We start from the raw sequence: 13,394 nt of genomic DNA, 5'->3' as shown, positions 1-13,394 counted from the left end.
TTGGTTCGAAATCCTTTCATTTAATTAGCCAGCCCCGCCTTTTCTATGCTCTGATATCTGAGGCCTTATTTAGCTTGGGTACCCCTTTAAATTGAATTTCTATTTTCAAAAATGGGGTTTACCAAAAATTTTATGACTCTGAGGTTCAACCCAATCCATCTTTTCTTTCTTTTTTCCTTCCGATACTAAAAAAAGATTGAAAAGGATCAAAATTTTCATATTACGAAGAAATCTATCCCTCCCATAGCAATAACTAGAATTAAAAAAGGGAATGACAAAGCATCTGGGAATAAACGATTAATTTCTATCAATAAACCTGCTAAAGCACCAAACCATAGAGTACTTAGCATGGGTGCTACAGAGAGATATGTTTTTATATCCCACATTGAAAATCCTCCTTCCTTGTTGGAATACATATATGATCATAAACTCTTGCCCAAGATTGTTATGCTATATATAAAATGAACCATATCGACGAAATTTTCCTATCCCTAAAAAAGAAAAAGATGACCCCTTCTTCCTAGATATTACCAAGGAAAAGTAATCCTTCCTTTATAGGAGAAATTATATTAGATTTTATATGTATATAATTCCTTAATTATATGAGACCAAAAAGAAGAAATGACATGAGGGTTCTATATATAGATAGAGAAAGAAAGAAGAAGAAAATAGAAAGAAGAAGAAAATTATGATGTGGAAAAGAAGACAGGAATTGTGTACAATGGCATTGTACAACAATTTAATTTGGAAAAGGGATGTAGCGCAGCTTGGTAGCGCGTTTGTTTTGGGTACAAAATGTCACAGGTTCAAATCATGTCATCCCTACCTATTACTTCTTTCTTCTTTATAGGCAGTAGCGACGAGATCAATTAAAGTAAAGTGGGTATAACTTGAATTTGTGGAGACTATACGTACGTGAGATACATTAGGAATAGAAAAATATTTTCTTTTTGAATGAATGAAAGCGCTCTTAGTTCAGTTCGGTAGAACGCGGGTCTCCAAAACCCGATGTCATAGGTTCAAATCCTACAGAGCATGATTCCATCTATTTTATGTCGAAGCATAGTAAAATAACTTAACAAAATTGAATTGTAACTCCAATTTCAATTTGACCTCCTCTCTAGTCTGGAGGAGGTCAATAAAAAAAATGACTCAATCAAAGATCCAACTGATCCCCACGCCTGTATTGCAAATACGCAGTCACGCATAATCCCGCTAAAGTAATAGGAATTAGGCCTAAGACGATTCCAAATAGAAAAAGTTCAATCATTTCGATTTGTTCGAGGGGATAATAAAAGAGGTACGATCTATCCCTAAATAGTACTCTAAATTATCCACGAATCTCAATGACCAAGAAAAGAATTCCTGATTAGTCTAAAGAGTCGTAGAATGCCAGGAATTCCAAAGAAAGATTTTTCTTTTTTGAATTATAATTATTCAGTCAATTCAAATAAGGCGTATCTTGTTCAAGCCAATAAATAGAGCTAGGGTTATAGTTAAAGCAGCCAGTAGAAAACCAAAATAACTAGTTAAAGTAAGCATGAAAGAGTTAAATTCCATTTTTTTACTACACTACATATGTTGGTAAAGCATTTACCTAAGTTATGGAAAATTCATAATTCATCAGTTATTTTAGATAATACTAAAAAACAAGATAGAGTAAGATACAGACGTTAAAAGAAAGTGGATTCATCAGATGATACATGAGTCCCTAATTCCGAATCAAGAGATTTGTTGTGGAATTTGTCAATTGAGTAAAGTAATAATATTAAGAACTAGATCATCTAACCCCATTGAATGAAAAAATGAAATTCAATTTTTAGGGAAATTTTTGAATAAGAGATAAATAAACAATTGAATTTGAAAAAAAACTTCTTTCTATTTTGGATAATTTCTTTTTCAATAGGACCCTCTTTTTGGAGTGAACGATCGAATATTCCCCTATTCCTTCTTATTTTAACTGATTGTATTCCATATGGAATAAGAGGAGAACAAAAGCATTCCACGACCTGCCAAGGGGCTGTTAAAAAGAAAGCTCTTCCTTGAATTTACTTTATTTTTATTCCTTTTTCGAACTCCAACCAAAGTAGATTCAAAGATGAGTCACTTCAATTATCCTTTTAAGTTCTATTCTATCTTCTGTCTTTCCCTATTTCATCTCATAAAGTTCCGCACTCGCAGTTTGGTCAAGAAAGTTAGACCTAATCCAACAAACAATACAAGGATGAATTACGAATTATGAAAGGATAGATTTCACATATACTTGTCCTTGTATTGTGTCAGTATGAGAATATCCTTCCTAAATTATCTATCCAAACCTATTGATCATTAACTTAGATTTTCCTAAGATTTTGGCTGCTATTCCGAATTACTTTATTATTCCGAAGCCAATGAAAAGTAAGTAGAACCTACAAAAAGGGGTTTTCTATTGATGCCTTGAATAACATATAGCTTACCTATAGACAAAAAAATAAAAAATAAAAAAGTAATTATGTTTCGGAACCAGGCAAAACCAGATTGCTGTGCCATAGGAAGGATAGCTATACTAATTCGGTATACTCAAAAATACACCTTTGGTACAAAATTGACAATCTCACAAGGATGAAATATCAGTAATTTTCTATTTACTGGTCGATCCCATCTTTTACGAAATCAATTCCTTTTTTGAATGTATAAATTTTTTGGGAGTTCCGCATGTCTGGAAGCACGGGAGAACGTTCTTTTGCTGATATTATTACCAGTATTCGATACTGGGTTATTCATAGCATTACTATACCTTCCCTATTCATTGCAGGTTGGTTATTTGTCAGTACGGGTTTAGCTTATGACGTGTTTGGAAGTCCTAGGCCAAACGAGTATTTCACGGAAAGCCGACAAGGAATTCCGTTAATAACCGACCGTTTTGATTCTTTAGAACAACTCGATGAATTTAGTAGATCCTTTTAGGAGGCCCTCAATGACCATAGATCGAACCTTTCCTATTTTTACAGTGCGATGGCTGGCTATTCACGGACTAGCTGTACCTACTATTTTTTTCTTGGGATCAATATCAGCAATGCAGTTCATCCAACGATAAAACAAATTCCAACTATAGAACTATGACACAATCAAACCCGAATGAACAAAATGTTGAATTGAATCGTACCAGTCTATACTGGGGTTTATTACTCATTTTTGTACTTGCTGTTTTATTTTCCAATTACTTCTTCAATTGAGAGAAAGAAAGAGAATAATAAGAATTCTCTTATCCCATTTGGAAGGATACCATCCTTATAACTACCCATGACTGTTTTTGTCTCTAGCATGACCAATTGATAAAATGTGGAGAAAAGTAGGGGAAATGGCCGATACTACTGAAGAATTCCTCTTTGGCTGATAGGTACTGTAGCTGGTATTGCTGTGATTGGTTTAGTAGGTGTTTTCTTTTATGGTTCATATTCTGGATTGGGTTCATCTCTATAGTAATCGGAGGGACCAGATTGTAAACATGAAAAAGTAGGAGCTTAGCGGGTCCTTACCCCCCTTTATCTGATTAGAGCAGAAAGGACCCGCGGAATTTTTACTCTTATAACGCGAATTGAATCTATTCAATTCACTCTTATGAAGCAACAAGAAAAAGAGATCACTCGAGGATCCAATATCTTATTCCACGAAGGAAATATCCTGAAAATCCTTGATTTAGTTTCGAGTAATAAACTAATAAAACCTTAATCAAAACTATTCAACTAGCCTAAAAATAAAAAAAACCTTCAATGGAAGAGTTTACTTTTTTTGCAAAATTTCTGTAAATTTGAAGTTGAACTTAATTAAACAAGCCAAGCAATTTGCTCACAATCACAAGAAATTCCCCCCGCCATATTTTCTTCCCCTCTGTTTGTCCACTACCTCGACTAAACCTAAGCAAAACAAAAAGAGGTCATTTTGAGCGCTTTGCTGAAATGATTAGACCTATCTTTTTGCGTATGCGTTTAACTGATATGCTCAGAATGAATCCTTATGCTAAGTATATGAAAGAAATTGTTACTAATAAAAGAAAGATACCGGAAGCTGAAATTTCCACCATGTTTGCTAATTATACTTTTAAGGGTGGAATACCAAAGAAGTTAGGAGATCCAGGAGTACCCACTATACCATGCTCCATTAAAAGGAATTATGTTAGAACTGCTTTATGTGATGTTGGAGCTGGTGTTAGTGTTATGCCTCTCTCTTTATATCGTAGACTTGATTTGAATAAGTTGACACCTACTGAAATATCTCTGCAAATGGCTGATAAATCAACTGCTATACCTGTCGACATTTGTGAGGATGTGCGTGTTGTGGTTGCAAATGTTACTATTTTAATGGACTTTGTTATTCTTGATATTCCCGAGGATGATAGTATGTCTATTATTCTTGGAAGACCCTTTTTGAATACTGCAGGGGCTGTTATTGATTGCAACAAAGGCAATGTCACTTTTCATGTTAATGGCAATGAGAATACGGTACACTTTCCGAGGAAACAACCTCAAGTTCATAGTATAAACTCTATTGGAAAAAATTCCATTGATTATTTTTGGAGGTTTTGAATTTGCTCTTCCTACTGTCAAGAAGAAATATGATATTCTTATTATTGGGGATGTGCATATCCCCGTCGAGGTAACCTAGTGCTATTCAAAATTTCTCCGGTTCCATGTTATTCAGAAAGAGTTTGTTAACAAGACTTGATCAACCTTGTTAGTGGATTCCTTTTGATGAGCATGAGATGGATGAAGTTAGAAAGCACAACTTTCTGTACCCTCCTTTTACTTTCTGTTATTTAGAATGAATAAAGCAAAAATAGTATATCCTGTCAGTTTTCTGAATTATCCGTGCAATAAAAAAATACCCCAAAATTAAAAGTTCTCCAAATGCCCCGAAATTGAAATATGATTTTTTCTGGAATATTTGAGAATATCTAGCACTGAGAACACAGCAGGGGGAGCAAGCACCTGGCCACGAGGGTCCAGGGCGTGCCCCCTGCCTCGTGGGCCCATGGTGGCTCCCCTCCACTTGTTCCTGCACCCACACACTCCTTCTTCCTCCCAAAAAATCAACAACCAGCTCAAGCTCGAGTTCTAGCTCATTTTGCTGCGATTTTCGATCTCTTTGCTCAAAGCTCCACTCACAAAACTGCTTTGGGGGATTGTTCTTCAGTATGTGACTCCTCCAATGGTCCAATTAGTTTTTGTTCTAGTGCTTTATTATTGCAAATTTGTGCTGCCTAGGTGACCATGTTCTTGAGCTTGCATGTCAAATTTATATGGTTCCAAGTAGTTCTAATGCATGATATAGTCTCTAGGCACTTGTGGGAGTAGTTGCTATCAATTTTGTTGAGTTAGGTTCACATTTATTCGAAGTTACTAAAAATTTCAGAAATTTTTCAGAAAATGATGAAAAGATTTTTGAGGGGATCTTCGAGTCGAAGCTCGAAGGATAAGCAAAGTGAAGAAGAAGAAGAGAGGCCCAAATATAATCTGCCTCGCACCGCGGAGGTTCGGCCGTGTGTCTGGCCTTGTGATGATTTCTTGAGAGCAGCTGGGATTTATGATGATTTTTATGAGTTGGCTGAGAATGAAGGCCTCACCGACTTCCTCCGCGACCAACGCGAACAGTATCTCCTACTCACTAATATTTTTGTGCAAAATTTTCATTTTCATTCTAGGAGGTCTCTGAAGGAAATATGCCCTAGAGGCAATTATAAAGTTATTATTTATTTCCTTATATCATGATAAATGTTTATTATTCATGCTAGAATTGTATTAATCGGAAACATGATACATGTGTGAATACATAGACAAACAGAGTGTCACTAGTATGCCTCTACTTGACTAGCTCCTTGATCAAAGATGGTTATGTTTCCTAGCTATAGACAAAGTGTTGTCATTTGATTAATGAGATCACATCATTAGGAGAATGATGTGATTGACTTGACCCATTCTGTTAGCTTAGCACTCGATCGTTTAGTATGTTGCTATTGCTTTCTTCATGACTTATACATGTTCCTATGACTATGAGATTATGCAACTCCCATTTACTGGAGGAACACTTTGTGTGCTACCAAACATCACAACATAACTGGGTGATTATAAAGGTGCTCTACAGGTGTCTCCGAAGTTACTTGTTGGGTTGGCGTATTTCGAGATTAGGATTTGTCACTCCGATTGTCGGAGCGGTATCTCTGGGCCCACTCGGTAATGCACATCACTATAAGCCTTGCAAGCATTGTAACTAATGATTTAGTTGCGGGATGATGTATTACGGAACGAGTAAAGAGACTTGCCGGTAACGAGATTGAACTAGGTATTGAGATACCGACGATCGAATCTCGGGCAAGTAACATACCGATGACAAAGGGAACAACGTATGTTGTTATGCGGTTTGACCGATAAAGATCTTCGTAGAATATGTGGGAGCCAATATGAGCATCCAGGTTCCGCTATTGGTTATTGGCCAGAGACGTGTCTCGGTCATGTCTACATAGTTCTCGAACCCGTAGGGTCCGCACGCTTAAAGTTATGATGACAGTTATATTATGAGTTTATATGTTTTGATGTACCGAAGGTAGTTCGGAGTCCCGGATGTGATCACGGACATGACGAGGAGTCTCTAAATGGTCGAGACATGAAGATTGATATATTGGACGACTATATTCGGACACCGGAATGGTTCCGGGGGTTATCGGATATATACCGGAGTATCGAGGGGTTACTGGAACCCCCCCGGATGTTATTGGGCCTCATGGGCCCAATTGGTGGAAGAGGAGAGGCGGCCAAGGGGCAGCCGCGTGCCCCTCCCCCCCAAGTCCGAATTGGACAAGGAGGGGGGCGGCGCCCCCCTTTCCTTTCCCCTCTCTCTCCTTCCCTCTCCCCTCCTAATCCAACAAGGAAAAGGGAGGGAGTCCTACTCCCGGTGGGAGTAGGACTCCTCCTGGCGCTACCTCCTGGCCGGCCACCTCTCCCCCCTTGCTCCTTTATATACGGGGGCAAGGAGGCACCCTAGAGACACAACAATTGATCTGTTGATCTTTTAGCCGTGTGCGGTGCCCCCCTCCACCATAGTCCACCTCGATAATACTGTAGCGGTGCTTAGGCGAAGCCCTGCGCCGGTAGAACATCATCATCGTCACCACGCCGTCGTGCTGACGAAACTCTCCCTCAACACTCGGCTGGATTGGAGTTCGAGGGACGTCATCGGGCTAAACGTGTGCTGAACTCGGAGGTGCCGTGCGTTCGGTACTTGATCGGTCAGATCGTGAAGACGTACGACTACATCAACCGCGTTGTGCTAACGCTTCCGCTTTCGGTCTATGAGGGTACGTGTACAACACTCTCCCCTCTCGTTGCTATGCATCACCATGATCTTGCGTGTGCGTAGGAATTTTTTTGAAATTAATACGTTCCCTAACAGTGGCATCCGAGCCAGGTTTTATGCGTAGATGTCATATGCACAAGTAGAACACAAGTGAGTTGTGGGCGATATAAGTCATACTGCTTACCAGCATGTCATACTTTGGTTCGGCGGTATTGTTGGATGAAGCGGCCCGGACCGACATTACGCGTACGCTTACACGAGACTGGTTCTACCAACGTGCTTTGCACACAGGTGGCTGGCGGGTGTCAGTTTCTCCAACTTTAGTTGAACCGAGTGTGGCTACGCCCGGTCCTTGAGAAGGTTAAAACAACACCAACTTGACAAACTATCGTTGTGGTTTTGATGCATAGGTAAGAACGGTTCTTGCTAAGCCCGTAGCAGCCACGTAAAATTTGCAACAACAAAGTAGAGGACGTCTAACTTGTTTTTGCAGGCATGTTGTGATGTGATATGGTCAAGACATGATGCTAAATTTTATTGTATGAGATGATCATGTTTTGTAACTGAGTTATCGGCAACTGGCAGGAGCCATATGGTTGTCGCTTTATTGTATGCAATGCAATCGCCCTGTAATGCTTTACTTTATCACTAAGCGGTAGCGATAGTCGTAGAAGCATAAGATTGGCGAGACGACAATGATGCTACGATGGAGATCAAGGTGTCGCGCCGGTGACGATGGTGATCATGACGGTGCTTCGGAGATGGAGATCACAAGCACAAGATGATGATGGCCATATCATATCACTTATATTGATTGCATGTGATGTTTATCTTTTATGCATCTTATCTTGCTTTGATTGACGGTAGCATTATAAGATGATCCCTCACTAAATTATCCAAGTATAAGTGTTCTCCCTGAGTATGCACCATTGCGAAAGTTCTTCGTGCTGAGACACCACGTGATGATCGGGTGTGATAGGCTTTACGTTCAAATACAACGGGTGCAAAATAGTTGCACACGCGGAATACTCAGGTTAAACTTGACGAGCCTAGCATATAACAGATATGGCCTCGGAACATGGAGACCGAAAGGTCGAGCGTGAATCATATAGTAGATATGATCAACATAGTGATGTTCACCATTGAAACTACTCCATCTCACGTGATGATCGGACATGGTTTAGTTGATTTGGATCACGTGATCACTTAGAGGATTAGAGGGATGTCTATCTAAGTGGGAGTTCTTTAATAATATGATTAATTGAACTTAAATTTATCATGAACTTAGTACTTGATAGTATTTTGCTTGTCTATGTTGTTTGTAGATAGATGGCCCGTGCTGTTGTTCCATTGAATTTTAATGCGTTCCTTGAGAAAGCAAAGTTGAAAGATGATGGTAGCAATTACACGGACTGGGTTCGTAACTTGAGGATTATCCTCATTGCTACACAAAAGAATTACGTCCTGGAAGCACCGCTGGGTGCTAGACCTGCTGCAGGAGCAACACCAGATGTTATGAACGTTTGGCAGAGCAAAGCTTATGACTACTCGATAGTTCAGTGTGCCATGCTTTACAACTTAGAACTGGGTCTTCAACGACGTTTTGAACGCCATGGAGCATATGAGATGTTCCCGGAGTTGAAGTTAATATTTCAAGCAAATGCCCGGATTGAGAGATTTGAAGTCTCCAATAAGTTCTACAGCTGCAAGATGGAGGAGAATAGTTCTGTCAGTGAGCATATACTCAAAATGTCTGGGTATAACAATCACATGATTCAACTGGGAGTTAATCTTCCGGATGATAGCGTCATTGACAGAATTCTTCAATCACTGCCACCAAGCTACAAGACCTTCGTGATGAACTATAACATGCAAGGGATGGATAAGACGATTCCCGAGCTCTTCGCAATGCTAAAGGCTACGGAAGTAGAAATCAAGAAGGAGCATCAAGTGTTGATGGTCAATAAGACCACCAGTTTCAAGAAAAAGGGCAAAGGGAAGAAGAAGGGGAACTTCAAGAAGAACAGCAAGCAAGTTGCTGCTTAGGAGAAGAAACCCAAGTCTGGACCTAAGCCTGAGACTGAGTGCTTCTACTGCAAGCAAACTGGTCACTGGAAGCGGAACTGCCCCAAGTATTTGGCGGATAAGAAGGATGGCAAGGTGAACAAAGGTATATGTGATATACATGTTATTGATGTGTACCTTACTAATGCTCGCAGTAGCACCTGGGTATTTGATACTGGTTCTGTTGCTAATATTTACAAGTCGAAATATGGACTACGGATTAAGCGAAGATTGGCTAAGGACGAGGTGACGATGCGCGTGGGAAATGGTTCCAAAGTCGATGTGATCGCGGTCGGCACGCTACCTCTACATCTACCTTCGGGATTAGTTTTAGACCTGAATAATTGTTATTAGGTGCCAGCGTTGAGCATGAACATTATATCTGGATCTTGTTTGATGCGAGACGGTTATTCATTTAAATCAGAGAATAATGGTTGTGCTATTTATATGAGTAATATCTTTTATGGTCATGCACCCTTGAAGAGTGGTCTATTCTTGTTGAATCTCGATAGTAGTGGTACACATATTCATAATATTGAAGCCAAAAGATGCAGAGTTGATAATGATAGTGCAACTTATTTGTGGCACTGCCGTTTAGGTCATATCGGTATAAAGCACATGAAGAAACTCCATACTGATGGACTTTTGGAACCACTTGATTATGAATCACTTGGTACTTGCGAACCGTGCCTCATGGACAAGATGACTAAAACACCGTTCTCCGGTACTATGGAGCGAGCAACAGATTTGTTGGAAATCATACATACAGATGTATGTGGTCCGATGAATATTGAGGCTCGTGGCGGATATCGTTATTTTCTCACCTTCACAGATGATTTAAGCAGATATGGGTATATCTACTTAATGAAACATAAGTCTGAAAAATTTGAAAAGATCAAAGAATTTCAGAGTGAAGTTGAAAATCATCGTAACAAGAAAATAAAGTTTCTACGATCTAATCGTGGAGGAGAATATTTGAGTTACGAGTTTGGTCTTCATTTGAAACAATGCGGAATAGTTTCGCAACTCACGCCACCCGAAACACCACAGCGTAATGGTGTGTCCGAACGTTGTAATCGTAATTTACTTGATATGGTGCGATCTATGATGTCTCTTACTGATTTACCGCTCTCGTTTTGGGGTTATGCTTTAGAGACGGCTGCATTCACATTAAATAGGACACCATCGAAATCCGTTGAGACGACGCCTTATGAACTGTGGTTTGGCAAGAAACCAAAGTTGTCATTTCTTAAAGTTTGGGGCTGCGATGCTTATGTGAAAAAGCTTCAACCCGATAAGCACGAACCCAAATCAGAAAAATGTGTCTTCATAGGATACCCAAAAGAAACAGTTGGGTACACCTTCTATCACAGATCCAAAGGCAAGACTTTTGTTTCTAAATTCGGAATCTCTCTAGAGAAGGAGTTTCTCTCGAAAGAAGTGAGTGGGAGGAAAGTAGAAATTGATGAGGTAACTATACCTGCTCCCTTATTGGAAAGTAGTTCATCACAGAAACCGGTTTCTGCGACACATACACCAATTAGTGAGGAAGTTAAGGATGATGATCATGAAACTTCAGATCAAGTTGTTACTGAACCTCGTAGGTCAGCCAGAGTAAGATCCGCACCAGAGTGGTACGGTAATCCTGTTCTGGAAGTTATGTTACTAGACCATGACGAACCTACGAACTATGAAGAAGCGATGGTGAGCCCAGATTCCGCAAAATGGCTTGAGGCCATGAAATCTGAGATGGGATCCATGTATGAGAACAAAGTATGGACTTTGGTTGACTTGCCCGATGATCGGCAAGCCATTGAGAATAAATGGATCTTCAAGAAGAAGACTGACGCTGACGGTAATGTTACTTTCTATAAAGCTCGACTTGTTGCAAAAGGTTTTCGACAAGTTCAAGGGATTGACTACGATGAGACCTTCTCACCCGTAGCGATGCTTAAGTCTGTCTGAATCAAGTTAGCAATTGCCGCATTTTATGATTATGAAATTTGGCAAATGGATGTAAAAACTGCATTCCTGAATGGATTTCTAGAAGAAGAGTTGTATATGATGCAACCGGAAGGTTTTATCGATCCAAAGGGAGCTAACAAAGTGTGCAAGTTCCAGTGATCCATTTATGGACTGGTGCAAGCCTCTCGGAGTTGGAATAAATGCTTTGATAGTGTGATCAAAGCATTTGGTTTTATACAGACTTTTGGAGAAGCCCGTATTTACAAGAAAGTGAGTGGGAGCTCTGTAGCATTTCTGATATTATATGTGGATGACATATTGTTGATTGGAAATGATATAGAATTTCTGGATAGCATAAAGGGATACTTGAATAAGAGTTTTTCAATGAAAGACCTCGGTGAAGCTGCTTATATATTGGGCATCAAGATCTATAGAGATAGATCAAGATGCTTAATTGGACTTTCTCAAAGCACATACCTTGACAAAGTTTTGAAAAAGTTCAAAATGGATCAAGCAAAGAAAGGGTTCTTGCCTGTGTTACAAGGTGTGAAGTTGAGTAAGACTCAATGCTCGACCACTGCAGAAGATAGAGAGAAGATGAAAGATGTTCCCTATGCTTCAGCCATCTATCATGTATGCAATGCTGTGTACCAGACCTGATGTGTGCCTTACTATAAGTCTAGCAGGGAGGTACCAAAGTAATCCAGGAGTGGATCACTGGACAGCGGTCAAGAACATCCTGAAATACCTGAAAAGTACTAAGGATATGTTTCTCGTTTATGGAGGTGACAAAGAGCTCATCATAAATGGTTACGTTGATGCAAGCTTTGACACTGATCCGGACGATTCTAAATCGCAAACCGGATACGTGTTTACATTGAACGGTGGAGCTGTCAGTTGGTGCAGTTCTAAACAAAGCGTCATGGCGGGATCTACGTGTGAAGCGGAGTACATAGCTGCTTCGGAAGCAGCAAATGAAGGAGTCTGGATGAAGGAGTTCATATCCGATCTTGGTGTCATACCTAGTGCATCGGGTCCAATGAAAATATTTTGTGACAATACTGGTGCAATTGCCTTGGCAAAGGAATCCAGATTTCACAAGAGAACCAAGCACATTAAGAGACGCTTCAATTCCATCCGGGATCTAGTCCAGGTGGGAGACATAGAAATTTGCAAGATACATACAGATCTAAATGTTGCAGACCCGTTGACTATGCCTCTTCCACGAGCAAAACATGATCAGCACCAAGGCTCCATGGGTGTTAGAATCATTACTGCGTAATCTATATTATTGACTCTAGTGCAAGTGGGAGACTGAAGGAAATATGCCCTAGAGGCAATAATAAAGTTATTATTTATTTCCTTATATCATGATAAATGTTTATTATTCATGCTAGAATTGCATTAACCGGAAACATGATACATGTGTGAATACATAGACAAACAGAGTGTCACTAGTATGCCTCTACTTGACTAGCTCGTTGATCAAAGATGGTTATGTTTCCTAGCTATAGACAAAGAGTTGTCATTTGATTAATGAGATCACATCATTAGGAGAATGATGTGATTGACTTGACCCATTCCGTTAGCTTAGCACTCGATCGTTTAGTATGTTGCTATTGCTTTCTTCATGACTTATACATGTTCCTATGACTATGAGATTATGCAACTCCCGTTTACCGAAGGAACACTTTGTGTGCTACCAAACATCACAACGTAACTGGGTGATTATAAAGGTGCTCTACATGTGTCTCCGAAGGTACTTGTTGGGTTGGCGTATTTCGAGATTAGGATTTGTCACTCCGATTGTCGGAGAGGTATCTCTGGGCCCACTCGATAATGCACATCACTATAAGCCTTGCAAGCATTGTAACTAATGAGTTAGTTGCGGGATGATGTATTATGGAACGAGTAAAGAGACTTGCCGGTAACGAGATTGAACTAGGTATTGAGATACCGACGATCGAATCTCGGGCAAGTAACATACCGATGACAAAGGGAACAACGTATGTTGTTATGCGGTTTGACCGATAAAG

The 13,394-nt window shown here is 39.8% G+C and overlaps 2 non-coding genes across 2 annotated transcripts; both read left to right on the top strand.

The window, feature by feature from the left end:
- The first annotated feature begins 751 nt into the window (after positions 1 to 751).
- TRNAP-UGG (transfer RNA proline (anticodon UGG)) lies at positions 752 to 825 on the top strand. Its single transcript has one exon. It is a non-coding gene; the product is annotated as a tRNA-Pro (tRNA).
- Positions 826 to 964: 139 nt separating this feature from the next.
- On the top strand, positions 965 to 1,038 carry TRNAW-CCA (transfer RNA tryptophan (anticodon CCA)). Its single transcript has one exon. It is a non-coding gene; the product is annotated as a tRNA-Trp (tRNA).
- Positions 1,039 to 13,394: the final 12,356 nt, after the last annotated feature.

This window comes from Aegilops tauschii, chromosome 2 (genome assembly GCF_002575655.3).
Source record: "Aegilops tauschii subsp. strangulata cultivar AL8/78 chromosome 2, Aet v6.0, whole genome shotgun sequence".
NCBI classification, from domain to species: Eukaryota; Viridiplantae; Streptophyta; class Magnoliopsida; order Poales; family Poaceae; genus Aegilops; species Aegilops tauschii.
This window is presented reverse-complemented; position numbering and strand designations above follow the sequence as displayed.